The 19719-nt window shown below is 39.6% G+C and overlaps 1 long non-coding RNA gene across 4 annotated transcripts in view; it reads left to right on the top strand.

Moving 5' to 3' along the window:
- The first annotated feature begins 1661 nt into the window (after positions 1–1661).
- The window catches only part of LOC148189155 (uncharacterized), a 57833-nt gene continuing 39775 nt past the window's right edge, over positions 1662–19719 (top strand). For all 4 annotated transcript variants that reach the window (XR_015776878.1, XR_015776881.1, XR_015776879.1 and 1 more), the window contains exons 1-2: positions 1662–1874; positions 3492–3686. This is a non-coding gene — a long non-coding RNA (uncharacterized LOC148189155). The remainder of the gene's footprint in view (positions 1875–3491; positions 3687–19719) is intronic.

The following is a 19719-nucleotide window of genomic DNA, read 5'->3' on the forward strand; positions in this document are numbered from 1 at the left end:
CCAGACCAGATGCTGGTGGAAACCCTGGAGTCTTTGTGCGGCTCCTCTGAGCTCTTTTAGGGTCTGCTTCATTTACTGTAGCTGTCTTCAGGACAGTGTCACAGTCCATGGGTTGTGACTGTGATATGTTGAACAGACGACCTAAAGCCACGTTTTAAGCTGATAAGCTTAGATCTGCCCTCACCCTGCCGCTCACTTCTCCCAACAGGGAATGCTGTAGAGTAGACACACGACGGTGGCCCTGCAACTTGACTTGCTCCTGAGGGAGACGGAGGGATCAAGAGACTCAGGAGGAACAGCACGGTCAGAGCACAGAAGGAGCGAGACGTGACAACAGCAGGACAGCTCGCCGGCTGGATCTCGCCTGTGGATTAGGTCGAGGTCAGCGGCTTGTTGATCCCCCGCTGCACCCTGGAAGCTTGATGGATTGAAGCTTTGAGTAAGAAAACCTGCAGAACAGTTTTCAATCAAACTGAATCCCCTCGTTGAATAACCCCTCCTCCGTCACCTGTCTCAGCGCTTTCCTCCTTTATCTCTGTCTGTCTCCTCCAGTTTATCTCCACAGCCCTCCCTATTGCAGTGAATCTCGATTTTCTTTAAGCAAATGGCCGGACTGTTTCAGTGCAGGGGAGTTTACTTCAGATGCGTACACTGAAGCATGAACAGGACCTCAGGCGATGCCAGCTATTGATTTTACCATGATTCTGATTAGAGGGCTCCCTGTTGAAATCAATGCCGTACATCACTGAACTGCACAGTGAAACTGATGGTCCCAGATAGGATCCCATATTTGGTTTCCAATTAATCACGCTGTTGATTATTTTTAAGATTAAAAGGCAGTTGAGTGAGCAAAAGATCCCTTAGCATAAAAAAACTGTTCAGCATGAGAGCCTCTTGACTGTCCAAACACATTGGACACTGCATATTACAGCTACAGTCAATAACACCACTTGATCATCATGATTAAATTTTATGGGCTGCTAGACACTGTACACTGTAGGATAAGAGCATGATGAAAGATCTCTCATACAGCTCTCTTTCACTGAGTGTCTGATTATCTTATTGTAATGAATGATGGTGCTGGCGGTTTGACAGGTAGCAGCTGTGGGAGTGAATACTACAGTGCTGGAGGTGAGGCTGGAGGTCCTGATTCTGCACCAGATATAATTTACAGGGTTTAATACAGATGCTATATATGTAGTAAATAATTTCATCATTAATTCAGTAGTTGCATTTGCAGGATATCACACAGTTTTTATTTCAGGATTTCTTTAACTACTCCTGTGTGAAAACTGGCTCATTCTGTAGCAAAAGTGTGTTTTTTTTAAACTGTGGAAATCAACAGGTAAGCATATTCAGCTCAATGACAATGTTTACATGCAAAAAATTTTTTTGGGGGGGGGCTTGCAGACTGTATATAAAATATAAAATATAATATTATATACATGTAATTAATAAAGCCATAATGATTTAACCATAGTAAAACCATAGTAATTAAATAATACTATGATTAAATAAACAACATATTTAAATATTATTATATATAATAAAATTATTGTGCAGTTTATTTTGATGAACAACCAATTATTATCTGGTATAGCTCTCCTTGTCCAATGAGATTGTTTATCCCGCCTGCCACGTATCAGGTTAGGTTACATTGCTCAGGTGAAAGGGCAGGAAATCACACTTGGTTGAATCTCAAAGAAAAGTGTCATGAGACGCAACTAAAAACAACAGAAAACTTCGTTAAAGTTAATTGTGTCTTCGCGTTTTAATTAATGTTTTATTATTACAATATAAACCACAGTGTGGATAAAGAAAGAATACGTCGCCTGTTGCAGCCTGACGCCTTTCCAGCGCGCATTAACCCACAGGTAAGTTAAATCAGACCTGATGCTAGTTTTCGCTATGTTAAACTCCATTTACATATGCTAAAAACACTAGCGTCTTCTTTCCGCTATTTGCAATGCTAAATTAGGTCAATATAAAATCCCAATAAATTATGCTAGAGCTGTTGGCGACTGGAAAGAGTGACATTTGATAGGTTTAAAAAGTACTATTAATAAGCAGTAGCCTATGGTCTGACGACGGTGAAGTTAGTTTCAGATTCGTTGCTCAGCAGTCAAGGGGAGATTTAGGAGAAAAGTAACTTGCATTGCTTAGCAACCGATCCTCGACTTTTTGCACCTGTCACTGTAATGAAAGCACGTTGAATATTTAAGCTAAAGCCCAGACACTGTCTGAAAACCATTGTCACATTTCTAAAACCTTTATTCTAGTTGTTAAAATGAAAACAAAGGAAGATTTCAATGCTTTTGTTTTTTTGTTGTTTGTTTTTTTTTTTTTTACATCTAGAACACATTGCACCAGTTCTCTGTCAAAAACCACTATACTTACATAAACACTATAAAGGTCAAACGTGGATTAGATTATTCCAGAGAGGCCAGGGTTATTTAAAACACAATTTCAGATTTGTGAAACCTTTATATGTTCTATTTGTGAAAATGCAATAGGCGTACATGGGGAGATTTTACTGCTTTTTGCACATCTAAACTTCATTTGACCAGGTCTCTTTTGTAAACCTCAATACTTAAATGGATCACATCTGGACAAGATTTCCCCCCAGAGGCTAAATATCATTTAAAACACAATTTAAGATTTTTTTAAAAGATTTCTTCTATATGGTAAAATGAGAAAATGGTAGATTTCTCTGCTTTTTTTTTTTGCTCAGCTACACCGCATTGGACCAGATCTTTCTATTGGTTTCACAAATCCTAAACTGTCCAGTAGTTTTTGAAAGAGACCTGGTTTAATGTGGTCTACATGTTAAAAAAATAGCAGTGAAGTCTTCATATTTAGCATTTTCACAAATACAATAAAGGTTTTCCAAACGTAAAAGTGGGTTTCAGACAGCGTCTGGGTTTCACCTTAAATGTCTTACATGCTTTCACAACAGAACATGTGCAAAAAGCTGAGAAATGGTCACTAAGCAATGTAAGGTACTTTTACTCTGAAAGCTGAGTTGGAAGCTGACAATTGGAAACAAACTTCAGCGTCATTATGACCTGTTATGTTGGTATAGTAAGAAGACTGTCATTTATTTTGCTTTCATCCATATTTTTCATGCATTCTGAGTTAGTTGCTGCAGCCCAGCTGCTGGTAAAGATGTGATTTACAATTAGCATGGATATTTTTGTTTACTGCCTATAGGAAATTTATGAATATTTTAAAGATGTGTTGAATTAACAAAATGTATGCTGGTGTTTTAAATTATGCCCTTTATTTGCAATTGAGTAAATTTAGTACAAATTGAAGTCTATAAACTTGTTGTTTTTTTTTTGATATGAGTGAAATTTGGATCTTTGAAACTGAGTTAATCTACAAATGTTGTACAACAGGAGTTTTGAATTGGAGCATTGAGTTAATTCCATTAGCTGAATTCTCTAGCTCATAGCATTATTATAAAGATGACAATCTGACCTCATTTATAGGTCAGGTTTTCTCTTGAGTCCATCTAAGACGAGCCAAGACTTTGGAGGAAATCGCAGAGCCATTGGAGGAGATTCCAGAGATTTGGAGAGGATTTTAGAGATAATCATTTTCCAGCACTGGACGGCGAGCCCAGCCCACGAGAGCCCGAGCCCGCAACTGAAGTGAGGAGGCTGTGAACACCTACATCAAGCACGGTAGGATAGAACCGTACACACATACAGGTCTGAGAAAAGAGAACATACATAACTTCCTTCATACCAGTCCCACACTGGAGTTAGATGAAGAATTGTAATTTTTAAAGAGGCAGAACCATATATTGGGGGCTTAATTAATTAATTAATTTTTAAAGCTTTTTTAAGCTCTGCTGTACTTCGTTGTGTTAATGTTAGAATGCTAACATAGGTGAAAACTTGTCACCTTTCGGCAAAAATCTCTGTTTTGAAACCACAATGTGTCTAATGGGTTTTTGACTTCACTACAAACTCTCATCAGTAGTTAAATTAATTGCACAAGTTTGGTTTTGCATCGACCACCTGAATGAGGGAATGCAACCTATGACATTCGCTGTCCTTTGATTGACCCTCATTGTCCAGCAGCGCTAAGGTTACACTTGCTCTTCAGCCTGCAGCTCGGCTTGATTATCAGTGGCACTGCTCAGGTGCCACAGAGGAGAATTTTGCTGCAAAGACAGTCTGCGAGTATGTGGCTGCACATTGCTGGAGCAGTTCAGCGTGATTGAAGTTTAGTTAAAAATACATTTACAGAGGAATGGTGCTTCTTAGATAAGTGGGAGAGGGGAGATTGACAGCAGCGGCAGTACAATGAGTTGCAGCGTTTGCTGCATGTACGTGGCAAAGATGGAGGAAGTATTCAGATCCTAGTGTGTAGATCCTAGTGCAGTGAAAGTGATAATAATACCACACTGAAAATACTCTGGGACAGGTAGAATTCCTGCATTCAAAGATGTACGTATGTGAAAGTAACAATGTAAATGTTATTAGCAAAATGTACTTGAAGTTCTTGATATAAATGTAGTCGTTGTGCAGCAAAATGGTCCCTGGCAGTGCTTTCCCTGTTATTTCTTATGTTTTTGGATGAATATTTCTGCTTCATTAATGTGTGTGTTGCATTTTCCTGCTGTAGGTGTTTAAGGTTGTGCTCATTTAACTCCTTTATATCCTGATGGGTAGTTAAATCTACAGTAATAAATCATGGTTTACAAGATCAAAATATTTTAGTAGGATGGCTGTCCTATGAGAAGCACATATCTCTAAAAAGCCAGGAAAAACAGCCCCGTCTTCAGCTTTGTGACAATGCATTTTCCAGCTCACCCAAGAGAAGGAGTTTATTTAGCTTAAGAATTAGGAGAATTTTCTCAACAAATAAAAAAAAAAACACTTCATCCTTCACTTTATCACAAACATCTAGAGATACGGGGTTTTATCTGGACAGAAAGTAACTCGTAACTAAAACTACCAGACAAACGCGGTGCTGTAAAAAAACACAATATTTACCTCTGAGATGGGGGAGTAGAAAGGAGCAAAACAAAAAAGTAAAATACCTCGAACTTATGGTACTTGAACATATTTACCTAGTTACATTCTACCACTGCAAACAGAACCCACTCATTTCTCCATGCGCAGTACCCCCAACACAGCATCCTCGTCACCTTTTCCCCCCTCATGAATTTGCTCGCTCTGCTATATGAATAAATAAAGCCTTAATATTTCTGATTCACAGTTATGTCAGCCTCACAGAGCTGACTAAGTGTTGGTATAGTTTTGTCAATGAATAAGTTTGACTTCAGGCACCAACAGTTACTACAACAGCTACCTGTATAACAGCTCATCTTTGATGGATTTGCTGTTTCCACTCAGAAATTTTGAGTCAAACTTGTCAGAATTCAGGTGTTGTTTGAGAAGTGCGTAGTAATGACATTCTTGTTATCTGAAAATAAGGTTGTTTAATTGTGCGTATGGATCTTCATTAATATCAATTTATCCTCATTTTTTTCCTGATTACTCTGGAATTAGAGAGGTAGAATTTTGCCATGCGGTATTGATATGAGGCTCTGAGACGGCCACAATGCCATTTCACGGAGAATGGTTCTTTTAATCGAGGCTCTGACAGTAAATTACATTCACTGAGTTTTAACAGTTTGTACAATAAAAGAATGGAAAACTCAATAAAAGTCAAATACTTCTTAATCCATGGAAGTCTACGCAACAGTTCCTCAGTGTGCCTTTGAAAGCCATTTATGTGTCAACTTTTAATTTAATAGGATATAGATAATATTAAATGCATATTATGTATGTGATTAAGGAAGTCATTTCCTTTTAAATAGTCTTTATTACCATTTCTATGCATAATCAACATGCAGATTGCGTAGCTCTCCTGCTGTTAGTGTTGAAGGTGCAGCTCTACCTGTTTTTTATATTCAGCACACCTTCCATAACAAAGCTCTTACCATGATAAACGACTTAAAAGCCAGCCATTATTCATTCACTGTGAGCGTGTTTAGCTCATACATGTTCTGCGTAATGTGGAGCCGCTCAATCATCAGCATGTGTTTGATTTGATGCTGACGATTTGACACCGTGTAGTGGCAGGTGAAGATGTGGAGTGGTGGGGGTGGTCTCTGAAATATCTGCCAAATGGTACAGAAGTGATTTGGCTGTTGACTCTGTGTTGCCACTCAGAGATGCTGACATGAAGGAAGGGCTTACTGTGAACTCCCACCTTGATTAGCATGTGTAATTATAAATATGCTGCTGTAAGCGTAAAATCAGAGTGAAAGGAGGCGTTCTGGAAAGTGGCTGTGTCTCTTTGACACTGAGCGGCCTGTAATTGCCTCTACCGCACGATCAATGACTGCTCAGCATTTGGCATCTGGATGAATCAGCCTGTCGGGATTATTCAGGGAGATTTAGACCAAGTTTTAAGAGTAATGTTTTATTTCAATAACTCAAAACAAGTACTTATAACTGACAATTTATCACGACAGACATTTTAAGGACAAAACTTCAGCAACATTTTGACATTAAAACAACAACAAATAAATGGACAAAATTAATATACGGTTAAAGAACAATATGTAGAATTTAGTAGCGCCTAACAGTTAGGATTGCAGAATGCAGTATATTTCTGGTGTGCATCAAAACAGGCTTTTTTTTCTCGTTTATTATTCCTTCAGTGATCATTGTTCAGAGGGTTTCAGTGGGAGCTTAATTATCCATAGAGGTCTCCTCCTCTTAAAATCAAATGGATCAGGGGATTAAAACCAAAAAAACACACAAATCAGAGTATCTCAGATGTTGTTTGGCTCCGTTGCTCTTGTGTGCTCACCTTTTTATCTGATAATTTAAGATCCAGACGTTCAGGAGGTTTTCAGCAGGAAGCAAATTATCAGCGGAGGTCTCTTATTCTCTAAACCAAATGTGTAATCATCTAAACTGGTAAAACAAACAAACAAACAAAAAAACTAAACACAGCAGTTTCAGATTAAAAATCTGTATTTGTCCATCGCTGTTTGGCTTTTTGAGGAGGGGGGGGGTTCAAAACTACAACAGCTATGGTGAAAATGAAAATGGCCAAATTAAGTTACTTTTTTTTTTATCCGTAGAAACGTGTTGCACCATGGCGAACTCTGTGGACAAAGACCCATTCGCGATGTAGACATAAACAGCTCATTTTAAGGAAACAAAAAGACATATATCATAGCCTACTTACTGTATTATATTCAGTTTCTGTCAGAATGTCTTCTAAATCCTACACACTGGACCATTAAATTATAATTCTGTGTCTAGATGTCTAAAGATCTCTTGAGGTTATATCAGCACCATCCTGGCTCCTGCTGACAGGCATGGACGTGTTGATACATGGATGATGTGAAGAGAATAAAAATGAGCTTCCAGGACAATGATATTCCATTTAGTGTAACTCCGTGGATGGCAACCAGCACTGAGTGAGGGACGCCCCATGATACTCAGACACACAGACTTGCATGTCAGAGTTAGACATGCTTCCCTCCTCCTTCCCATCCGTGGTTGTGGGTGTCAGACATTTAGAGCAGCTAGCTGTAGACTAGAACATGTCAAGAGCTGATTGTCTTGTCTGTCTCGTGAAAATATTAAATGGTTAAAGTTACAGTGCAGTCTACAGGGGGCTGAAATAGCATCAATGCCAGAAATTGTCTGGTCTGTGATGTTCATGATAATTTTGGGGGCTGTTTGCTGTGTGTGATGAGCTTGGTTGTAGTTTAGGGGTTGAGAGATTATCGGCCTGGCTGATTATTGAGGCCAATATTTGGCATTTTGCAGATTAGCTGTATCAACATTGAATTATTTAGAGTGTGCAAAGAAATTGTCAACATGGGAGGAACTTTTACTTTGGAAAACCTCAGGGAGCTATTTTTATATATTCATTTTTTATTTAAATTTTCACTTGACTTTACTTGACTTTTAATTTACTGAAGGCATTAAAACAATGTTTTTTTGTCAGTGTTTGTTATATTCCAAATTCTAACTATTGACAGAAATATTTTATTGTAAATGCATGTCGGTTCAAAAATATCTGTTATCAGTCTACTAATAATCAGTATCGTCCCTGAAAACCCAATATCGGTCGACCCCTATTGTAGTTATCAAATGAAGATGATTCATAAAAATGATAGAAAGCTTTTAAAAACAGCAAAACTAAATTTATCATCAGCATTAGTTATTGTATTGCCTGTGTCTGTTCTCATCTCTGCTCGAGTCAGTGGTGGCGTGATGCGGCAGCACGGAAGCCATTTTTAAAGTAGACAGCTCATCAAGAGGAGTGACAAGGGAGACTAACAATACACTTCATACTTCAAGGTGAAAAGGCGCATATATACTCTGAGCTTATCATGGCACAATCCACCCATGCATCTACCCATCCATCAATCCAAGCACAGCAGTCCAAATGTCCTTTTCCGCTGCTAGTGTCCTCCAGTGCTTTCTGGGGATCTCCAGGTGTTCTAGCAGGGAGATGTACTGCTGTGTTTTCCCGGGTCTCCCCCCTGCAGTAAGCAGTTCCTGGTCCACCCCCTCACTGAGCTCCTCAGTCTGTCACAAAACACGAAGGCAGGCCACCTTTCAAAAAAACTGTATTTTAGCAGCTTGTATCTCATTCACAGGTGAGCAGTGCTGATGAGAGACTCGTGCTTTGTGGTTCAGCTCACTTTCCAAACCTTTTACTGGAGCTGCTAAAACCTAACTGGCAGTCAGTCTATTGATCCTCTTCTCTACCAACACGTGTTTTAGAAAGAGCTCTACACATAAGAGCATACTCAAAGGTCCAGTGTGTAGGATTTAGGGTGATAAATTGGCAGAAATTGAATATAATATATTACGTATGTTTTCTTTAGTGCATAATCACCTGAAAATAATGATTATTGTGTTTGTTTGTATTGTGTTACCTTAGAATGAGCTGTTCATATATACATAGGGACTGGGCCCTTTTTCACAGAGTCTGTCATTTGTGCTGCCATGTTTCTACAGTAGCCCAGAGCTCACAAATCAAACATTGGCTCTAGATTTGGCCATTTGCATTTTTTGTGTTGCCCACACACAAACTTTATATTTATAATAGTAATTATTATATATTTAAAATTATTTCAAAGAAGTAATATAATTTTGAAACATTTTTTTTGACTTTTTGTAGTTTTTACTAATTCCTTGATAATTTTTGGGTCATTTCTTTTTAAGCCGCTAATTTACAAGGGCTCACAAGTTCACAACAGCAGATGCTAGGCTAGCAGCATATGCGACAAGCTGGACAGTGTTGAAGAAACACTTATTTTTTAATTTGGACTGCTTTTTTCAGTTTTCTTTTCTAGTTTTAAACACCAGGTCAGTTTGTTTTGGAGAGGAGGAAATTTCTGCAGATCCCAGCAAAAACCTCCTGAACAATTTACACTGAAGAAATTTGAACAGCGATAAGTTTCAGCTGGGTGCAGTCTTCAGTCCTTACCACCAGATGCCACTAAATCCCGCTTAATCTTACACACTGCTCCTTTAAAATGACGGAATTTATAAATGTTGCAGTCATGCCCACGTGTCAGTTTTCGATTACAGTTAGTCTCACAGGTCATGCTTAACGCCTTCTGTCAAATGTATATGATGTCTGCAGTCTATACTATGCTGTGTTTTGTACGGTGCACTAATTAGCTCATTTAATGACTTCATTAGTTGAAGTGGCTATGTTTAATATGTTGCACTGATGATGTTAAGATATCATGCAGCTCAAGTGCCTCTTAAAATGTTGGACCACCACCCAACACTGCCCTTAAAAAAGAAATGTTCTCACTCAAAGAGACAAGAAAGGGCCATTTTTGTCCTGTATGTGCCATTATTTTTTTTTAGATTAAAACAACAAGAGTTGTTAAACAAGGCATCACTAACAGGGTTTTAATTAAGCTTTTGAATGAACAAGTCGTGTAATGTTGTAGTGTTAGCCTGTGAGCTACTAGTGATGTCTTTCAGCAAACAGCGTTTAGCTTGTGGGTAGAACAATTTTAGCAACCTAATTAATGGGACAAACTAGTCAAAAAAAAGAAAGAAAAAAGGGGCTGGCTGTTTAATTATGATCATCATGTCTGTGACTGCCAAACCAAGGAGAAGGAAGGGTTAGCAGGCAAGCAGGAGGCGGAGAGTGTCAATATTTAATAGTGTTGGCGCCTTCAAATTGATTGAAATTCCCTATTATGAACACAGGGGAGTGCATAATCATATACCATAGCCTGTCTTTGACAGTTGCCTTCTGCTGTCCTTTCAGCCTTCTCTGTCTTGGCCTTTACAATTGCTGTGATGTTTTTGTCTGCCTGCTATTATCAGGTTTTTTTTTTTGTGTGTGTGTATTTGTGCATTTGTCTTTTTCTGTGTATTGCGCTGTTTCTGACCCTCCTTGCTCTCTTGTGTCTGTTATCTGGCTTTGGATTCCATTAGCACAGTGACAGAGAGGTGATTACAGCCAGCCCAGGTCTTTTAATACAGATTAGACGTCATCTGTGATGCCTTTCATATGCCTGCCATCACACCATCCCTCAAGTTATTGTCTGGGGCCCTTTTCCTTGAGCAGTTGACATGGCCTGCTGTATGCTCCTGTAATGCTATCTGTATTCTGTGCACTTTGCCATGGCGAATATCAGTATTTGACACAACTAATAAGGCCTTTCATTTTGATGGAATTCTCCCTGAGAGCAGCCGCACTGGCTGAAGCCTGTGTTTTCTCTTAGTGAGACAGAGCTGTTTGCTTGGGCTGTGGGTGGAGCTGAGAGACAGATTGCGTCAAACAGAAGTGTTGTTTTTGGCAGGCTCCGCTCGCACTCGCTGCCACTTTCCACTCCTAAAGGTTATAAAATGCACTGCTTGCAATGTCCACTGGTTGAGAATTTGAGAAGGTAAAATAATTACTTTGCAAAATTAGCATTTCCATGCATGATTTCCTGGTGATACAATTCAATTACACTGACAAGCAACCCTCTCAGAAGTAACTGGAGCCTGATTTAAATTGAACAGCGAGTCAGCTCTCATTTCTGCTAATTTGATTGTCACACTCCTATATTGCGTTTGATGATCTCACAAAACAAAGCCAATGAGATAATCATTTGCTGTGTAATGCTGAACTTATTTTAATCTTAAGGAATGCAACAGATTTGCCATGCAGGTAAGAGAGGCTGTCATTCCAAATCAGGCCAGAGCCAATGAAGCATCCCACATGAGAATGGGAAAAGCTGGAAAAGGATTTAATGGTTTTGTCTTTCCACATCTCAGCATGTGCCTGTCTGAACACAATTAAGTGTCCTCTGGTGGCAGCTCTCATTGCTTTGTCGATGTGACCGCAGTGATTTGAGGTGAAAGCATTTATATTTCTGTGCACTTATTATCCACCCATAATGCTTTCATGTGTGCTGTAAAAGTAAGAGAAGAGGAAAAGAGGATGACTTGTCCTTTGTCATTCTGTTGTGTTGCTGGTGTCCTACCAGGAAGGTGAGGATGATGATGCACAAGCTGACCTGCTCCTGCCACCTGACGCAGCTGTAAGTGACCCTCGCTGCCTGAAGCGCGCGGATAGAGACAAAATGTCACAGCACAACTGATAGCAATAATGAAACCTAGCAGCAACAAAAGCTCATGGTGAAAGATGAGATTATGACGATAATGATGATAAAGGAGCCATAAAAATACATTTTTTTATTGTTACTGCTTCAGCTAATTTTGATGTTGTTGAAGAGGAGTCCTGGCTAAAATCTGACAAAATGGTAAAGCTGACTTTTACGTGCATGCATCGCATCTGTCCATATAAATGCAGTCAAGCCAAAATTGCAAAACAAGATTTAAAGCAATACTTCACCCACAAAGTGACTGTTAGTATATCAGTTAGTCATACTGTTACCTTGAATTTGTGGCTTTTCACTTAAAGAACTTTGGTATTTAAAAGTCAAATGAAAGTGAAACTTATCCATGCTCTTTTCAAAGCCAGACTACAGTTTGTTTTTTTTTTTGTTTTTTTTTTTAAGCTAAAATGCATGTGTTTGGGAACTGAGCATATCCAACTAGATAAATTAGATTTGGATAATACAGTACAAGTTGTGCGAGAGTTTGTAAGCAGATGTTTGGATATTGTTTTGCTTTTGTTAAATGGATCCCCAGTAAATCTATACATTTGCCATTTTCCAGGGAGGAATATAAAGTTCTCCTCACAAATTCAAGGTTACAGAGCATGACTAACTAGTAAACAAGTGTTCATACTGAGGAGAAAGTATTCCTCTCCAGCCTGTCACATCAGTATATATAACCGTGGAATTTTCTACTAAAGTAAATGAATTACAATTCAAGAGCTGCTATTATTGGATGTGTTTGTATAGAGGTAAAGTAAATCTGCATTGTTTTTTTTTTGAGTTAAACTTTGGTGAACTTTAAACATCTATGTCCACAATATAAGCATATGTGCAAGTATATAAACATACATAAACATCTATACGATGATAAGGTTATGAAAGGTTACGAAAACGACATATAAGAATTCTTGATGCTTTTATATGTTTTTCTTAAAGAGCGTGTGTGTACCATTGTCAGTTTTCCAGTGTTTGTAGCCCACTGGGTGAAAATGCAGCACTATAATCAATTTCATGTCGCTACACACTGTGTCTCCGTGCTTTTCTGTAGGAACACATGGCTTGAAAAGGCTGTAAACCTGGGAGGTAATGTCAGCCTGTACATGTTAGGTGATTCAGTGTCGATTAGATTTGCGTCTAGGCGCTTTCTTAATGATACAACTTTGCAGTGACTTTTTAAACACTGTAATTTAGTTTTGTTCCCTTAGCTCGCTATAGCAGCAAAGGCCCTCTGTTGTGCGCCATCAGTTTTATGTGTCACTCTCTCATGCTGTCCTCTTATGTACCTGGAAGTGTGTTTGCCTGTACAGTATGTTGGCTATTTGTGTTGGTGAGTGCAGAGAAAAAGAATATAAATAGAATGTTTTTGCTGTAAAAAGAAAAGAAAAAGAGAAAGTAAGCATGCCTGTTGGCAAGAGTTCATAGTGCAGAAAATGGGAGCACAACTTCCAGCAAGCATGTTGGTTTACTTTACTTCAGAACATGAAGTAGAATGTGATCACATCTGCGCACTCAGTCTGAGGCGATGCATAAATAACGCCTGCTCCGGTCACCTCGCATTTAATTGGTGGATGGCACCGCGGAGCAAGACCAAAGGGACAAGACCTTTTCAAGGTTATGTTATACCTTCAGAGCAGCGGAGCATCTCACTGCATTGACACACATTTCTTCAGCAACATTTTCTAATATGATTGAGTATAATACCCATGCATGCCTCACATCTGAATTGGAGAGACACTTGCTGAAGATCATCTACATATCTGACAGGAATTCATGCTCCCAGTGAACTCTGTCTTTGATTTGACTGAAAGGAGTACACTTTATTGAGAAAGATGTCTTAGATTTTTTAATTTAATTTACAAGCCCAGTGTTGCACTGGTGTACATTAGCGTGCTCCAGTTGTTTTTTTGTACAGGTAAGAAATTGACTCTACACGGATAAATAGTCTTCAGTGCTGCAGGGGTCCTGTGGCACTAAAGCACAAGCTTATTCTCCCCCCAGGTGGTGCCGCTGCCTGTGGTGGCAGAGAGGTAAGGGCCATGACCACAGCCTTTCAGTTGGTGCTACCCCAACAGGAGAGATGAGGAATGAGATAAAAGGGTACCCCCAACCCCCGTCTGCCACCACTGCTGTTTGCAGGTGCTCTGTTAGTGGGGCACCAACAGTAACACCCAGGTGATAAGGCTGAAAGGGAGCAAATCAAACAGAAGAGAGACATAGGGCCTCCATCTGGCACAGCTGTTCGTAGTTTAGTACTCTTTGTTCCTTTACTGTTCACTCAATAGTTTGATGATGTGTGTTTCTGTCCTACTGGATCACTGTCAGCAAGACTGACCTGTGCTTACACAAATATTAACATTTCAAACTATTAAAATGCATCCAACTTTATAAAATTAAAATCCTGAATGATAAAGTTGGAGTAGAAAAGCACAACTGGCAATAACAAAACAGATTTCCTACACATATTAAAGAAATATCAAAATTCTTGTTCATTTTCTTACAATATAGCAGGTAGGTAATAATAAGCACCATTTGCATGATAAGCTGAAACTGAGTGTTTTTCTAAAAACACAGCAGCTAAATTTCCTACCACTGAGAAACACTGGGCCTTGGCTTGTCGCAACACTATATTTACCATCCTGATCCAAAAAGTAACACGGCCAAGCAGACAGCAGCTGGAGAGTACGCAGCCGAAATTGTACAGGCAACATTTGGCATTCACAGGACACGGACAACAAAATATCTTTTAGCTTAGCCAGATGGGTAATTGATGAGCAGCATGGAAATAGGTAAGAGAGTGATGTTTTTGATGACATACAGAACCTAAATATGTACACTGAGGACAGAAGAGTTGTCCGTAAGTTACCTGACTCGTGTTATTTCAGGCTTGGACGCAGCACAGAGTAATTTGTCCATTTCATGGGCAGATGGAAACCAGAGTGACAGATGATTCACTTTACTTCATCTTCTCTTTGCTGTTATGTGCCTAATCCAATCCCAGATCCTTTGTTGATGTCTATAATAACACAAACAAACTAGTACAAATACTGTACAGTGCCATGGTGCTCTCCTGATGACGACAGAGTATTCAGCTCATTTACTTAGGCAAAAATAGCAATTTCACTATGACAAATTGTCCATAACGGGTACAAGTCTTGCACTCGCACACACGTTTTGTCGGTTAAATGTACTTTAAATAACAAAAACACTCATTAGTCAGTAGACTGCAGACTTAGTGTTACATTATTATACTGATGTAATGTGGCAATAAGCATTTTAACACTAGCTATTTGAGTAGGAGCTCATTTTTAATACACTAGTTTTCTAGATTAAGCCATTGATCACATTTTATATGGCTATTGTAGTTTTTCGAAATCTTGGTATGATGCAGTAAAACGTAAATTATTTCCCACTGAAATGTAGTAAAGTATAAAGTAGCATAAAAGAGAAAAACTTGTGAAGTGCAGCTGCTTCAGAATTGCATCTAAAGCTGGGCATGCTCGATATGAGCCTGTTTCTGACCTGTTTTTTGAGCCCCACAATTCATTTTAAGTGTCTGACAAAAAATACAGCTTTGTCGGGTGTCATTTGTTGTGCAGGGTGGAGAGTGAGGATCAATGATGGCCGATCAACCTGTTGGACGTTCACATCTTTGTTGAGGCAGAGGCCAGTGGTCCATTTTATTTTACGTTTCACACATACCTTGTGAGCACTCATGTCTTGGCTTGAAATTCAGATCACACAATATGAGCACATAAATGGTAAGCTCTGGCTTTATGTCGCAGATGATTTACGGATGCATTTCTAAAAAGGGCTTAAACTGTACAGTGTATGCCCAGCTTTGAGAACAGTATATGAGTGTACTGTATGTTAGGGGTCCCCGGCTTCCTCCCTCAGTCCAAAGACATGCAGCTCAGGTTGATTGGTGACTCTAAAGTGCCTTTAGGTTTGACTGTGAGCGTGAAAGGTTGTCTGTCTATATGTGTCGGCCCTGCGATAGTCTGGCGACCTGTCCAGGGTGAACCCCACCTTCCGCCTGATGACAGCTGGGATTGGCTCCAGCCCCCCCCGCGACCCTTGTGAGGACAAGCGGTTACGGACAATGAATGAATGAATGAATGAATGTATGTTAGGGCGGGGTGATATATATATCGATATTTTGAAACCTCCTCTAAACTTCAGTAAACTACAGTACAAAATTATTAAAGAACTACAGTTAAAAATGCCATAGTATAAAGTTAAAAATGTTTTGATCAACTTAAATAAAATGCAGTTATAATATTAAATAAAGTAAAGTCTAAAAGTTATACCCGGCTCATCTCAGGCTGGAAGCGTTGATGTTTTTGTTGTTGACCTGAAGCTTCCGGTCAACAGTTGGATGTTAGCGTTAGTAGAAAGTTAAACGGTAATGAGGATTCATCTACTGTGAGCTGAAAACAGACTAACAGCTCTCCAGTTCACATAATGCAAAGATTTCCAAGTCGCGCTGGTGTCTGGTGGTCGTAAAATGTGACTAAAGAGTCACAGTCTGGAGCTCTGCAAAAAAAACCCTGCTTTTAGTGTGTGTGTGTGTGTGTGTGTGTGTGTGTGTGTGTGTCTGTAAGAGGCAGAGAGCTGTAGGAGATGGAGGGAAAAACGAAACGCCAAAGTGAGTCTCGTGCCAGGGGCTAAAAAAAAAAACAAGACAATTTATAGTCAATGTTTGCGATAAAGTGATTTTACAGACTGCACGTGGAACAAGCTGCAATGCATCAAGTATATTTGTGTATTTACCCACTCCTAGTTCTGCGTCTGACTCTTCAGACACAAACCACGTCCAAATGACAGAATTAGCCCCTCTTTTGGGTACCAGTTCCTCCTTGTTTTGAGTAGGCTGGTTGGTCTCTTGTGCTGAATCTCCACATTCAGTAACATTTCAGCTCCTCCATCTTTGTTTGTTTTGGCGCTGTGCATTGTTCAGACGCCCTCTCGGCCATCCGAATAGACGCAAAGCATTATCAGATGATGTAAACGAAGTAAACAATATAGCATAATATGAAACGATAGATGTTTTTTTTGTCGTCAGACGATATATATTTAATCATATTGCACAGCCCGACTGTATGTACTGTTACTGTTACTAATTCAAAGTTTACATTTCTGACTCTATAGAGTAAACTTGCATTAGTTGGAAAGAAGTCCCATCATGAATATACTGTATCATCTGAATAAAGAAGGTTTATGTCTCAGCTAATCGGGTCTGATGTGTACACTAAAATGATTAAAAGGCTAATATCCACTGAGTGGAGAGCACATGGAAACCATATCTTTTCAGAAGAAGTTTTTTTCTTCTTTGGACTTATCACAGAGCCTCCTGTGAGTCTGGCTTACCATCTTTACAGCCTTGAGCTTCAGCTTACATTAGTAAACACACTTCCAATATATTGCAGTCCCGCTTGTCCCCCGTAAGCCAAAAATATCTTATAGCTGATGATCATTTTAATAGTTCCCAAGATAATGTGTCAGATGTAAAGCAATGACAGAGATCACAAGAATCCTCCTGTGGGAACTGTCTCTTCAAGAGACACCCTGATGCCAAACGAAAGAACAGATTTGCTTTGTGCAGAGAGAGACAGACTACTGTAAGGTACAAACAGTACTGTGGAGCACACAGTCAAAGCATGTCATTTGTAATACTCTTGCTGAGAAAGTTTTCTCCTGGCCTATTTAAGATAGGGATAAAAAATTGTTGCCATTAATATTTCATTATTTTACCCTTGGCCAATATGTCTCCATGAACTGCTTGCACCCAGGGTATAATCAGTGGAGGTGGTGGGGATTTGTTTCCCTCTGGCAGGAAGGTATATTTCTTCTCCTGTGGGTGTCACTGTTACCACATCTGAGGCACTGAGCCTCATCCAATGGTCCCACTGCACTAATGAGTTATGGTGGCGGCTGCACACAGACCACCAAATTTCTGCAACGCTGAACACACGCACACATTCAGACACATGGTCGGGACACACATACACACCCCGCTATACATGTGTGAACACCGACACACTCCCAGCAGTAAGGACTGAGGCAGGGAGCAGGGAGCTCTACACTCAATGTATGAGAGTCTGTTAAGGCGGAACTTCGGCTTTGCTTTCACTTCTTAGACAAACAGAGGAAGACAACCAAGCAATTGGTCTAAAATAGCTGCAATAGTAAGTACATTTCATAGCTTTGAAGATAGAGGAGAAGCCCTGCTGGTGTAAGTGAGCTTTGCATTATTGTCATAATGGACCTTTCTGGCCTGTCATGTTTCTCAAAGCTTTAGATAAATGCACTTCGGCTGCGATTCATGGATACGTCCTTTCGTTCTTGTTGATATGTATGTGAACATAGTATGTTTGTGGAATTTGATTTCCTCTCCACTAGCTCTCCCTAAGAACACATTTACATCTTTTGGAGCAGGCGGCTCTGATTTCTCTTGGAGCTTAATGATGCGGTTATAAAAATGTATGATAATAAGGCAATATTTCATTGTATGAAAACACAGAGAGAGAAAGAGAATTGTGTGGATCTCTATACAGCAAAATTTTTAGGCGTTATCCCCACTGTCCTTTTGCAGCAGACAGTCACCTTGCCAATACTCAGGACAGCACCACCTGTCAGGGCTTGCCTTGGGCCCCAGACAGAGCCCTCTGTGGTTGAGGCTGGATTTTGTGGCGGATCAGTGGGATTTACAGGGACAAACAGACTGCCGCTGTATACTTCCATGTATGCTGCAGAAAACTCAATTTGGTTGTACTGCTCCTCATCTCTACTTTACCTGCTTGAATCCTGACGAGGACAGGAACGGTAGGGAGATGGCAGAAAAGCAACAGAAGCAGGGTATTTCAAGTTCAAGTCTGTAGTGATTTTATTTAGCAATTTCAAGGTGGTAAAAAATAACTGTTTCTTGCTCTCGCCAGATGATTTATATGGCAAGATTTTAACGAGATATGAACTTTTTGATTTTTTTCATCGCAGCCTGTAGTATGTCTAATGAACTTGACCTTTGCAAACAAAGCGTAAGGTTTGGTCATTAACGTGGATCAGAAAAGATTAGATGGCAATCGTTGCAATGACATACGATACAACCTTTCTTGGCCTTGTGCAGCCGTGCATGACTATAATCAGTACACTTGATATCAGGGGTGTGAGGCAAAGCTATAGGCTAATCACTATCTTTATCTATCTTTTCTCTTTTTTCCTCTCACAAGTAACCAATGGATTCTCAACTGAAATGTAATGAAAGCAAGACTAGAGGACACGGGTAGACCTCAATGCTCATATCAGCATGCTAACATGCATACAGCGACAAAGCTAACATGCTCAAGTTTACCATGGATAATGTCCACCATGTTGACTATCTTAGTTTAGCATGATAGCATTTACTAATTAGCCCTAAATGCAAAGGACAGCTGAGGCTGATCAAAATGGCAGTTGTTTTGCCTGTTTTTTTATTATTAACCAAAGTACTGGACAAACGGTGGCGCTAGAGGAAAAATTCAGGTGATTACAATCCGTGAGTCTGGATAACAGACGATCCCGCCCCACTTTGCTCAGCATCACAGTTTATTGGCTATACTAATATTTCAGTCCCTCTGGACCTTTGTCAAGAGTATTTCACATATTTTAGGGTTAGGAGAAGGACTACCGTTTGTGTTAGGGGTTAGGGTTAAATTGTATAAACGACTCTTGAAAAACGTCCAGAGGGACCAAAGCATTAATATAAACAATAAACTGTGATGCTGATCAAGCGCAGTGTGTGAGATTTTCTATTCTTAAGACTCAAATGATTCCTTCTAATGCACCCTGATCTGAGATCGTGGATGTGCGAATATTTCATTTTAAAAATGTCCATCAGTACATCCATTTGTTGTTTAGATGGAGCCTATCTGTCTGGACAAAAGTGGCAACCAAATCGCCAGAGTAAATGGTGTCTGTTTGTTTCTGCAAGCCATGGATATGTCACATTTGTACCGAATTGTGTAGCAAAATTGTCGAAACTTCACATTTCTTTACATTTCAGCAATGCGTAAACATGTGGTTTGCTTTAAGCACAAAACCACTTGGTT

This window comes from Plectropomus leopardus, chromosome 7 (genome assembly GCF_026936395.1).
Source record: "Plectropomus leopardus strain MGB_pleo_1.0 chromosome 7, ASM2693639v1, whole genome shotgun sequence".
In the NCBI taxonomy this organism is placed as follows: domain Eukaryota; kingdom Metazoa; phylum Chordata; class Actinopteri; order Perciformes; family Serranidae; genus Plectropomus; species Plectropomus leopardus.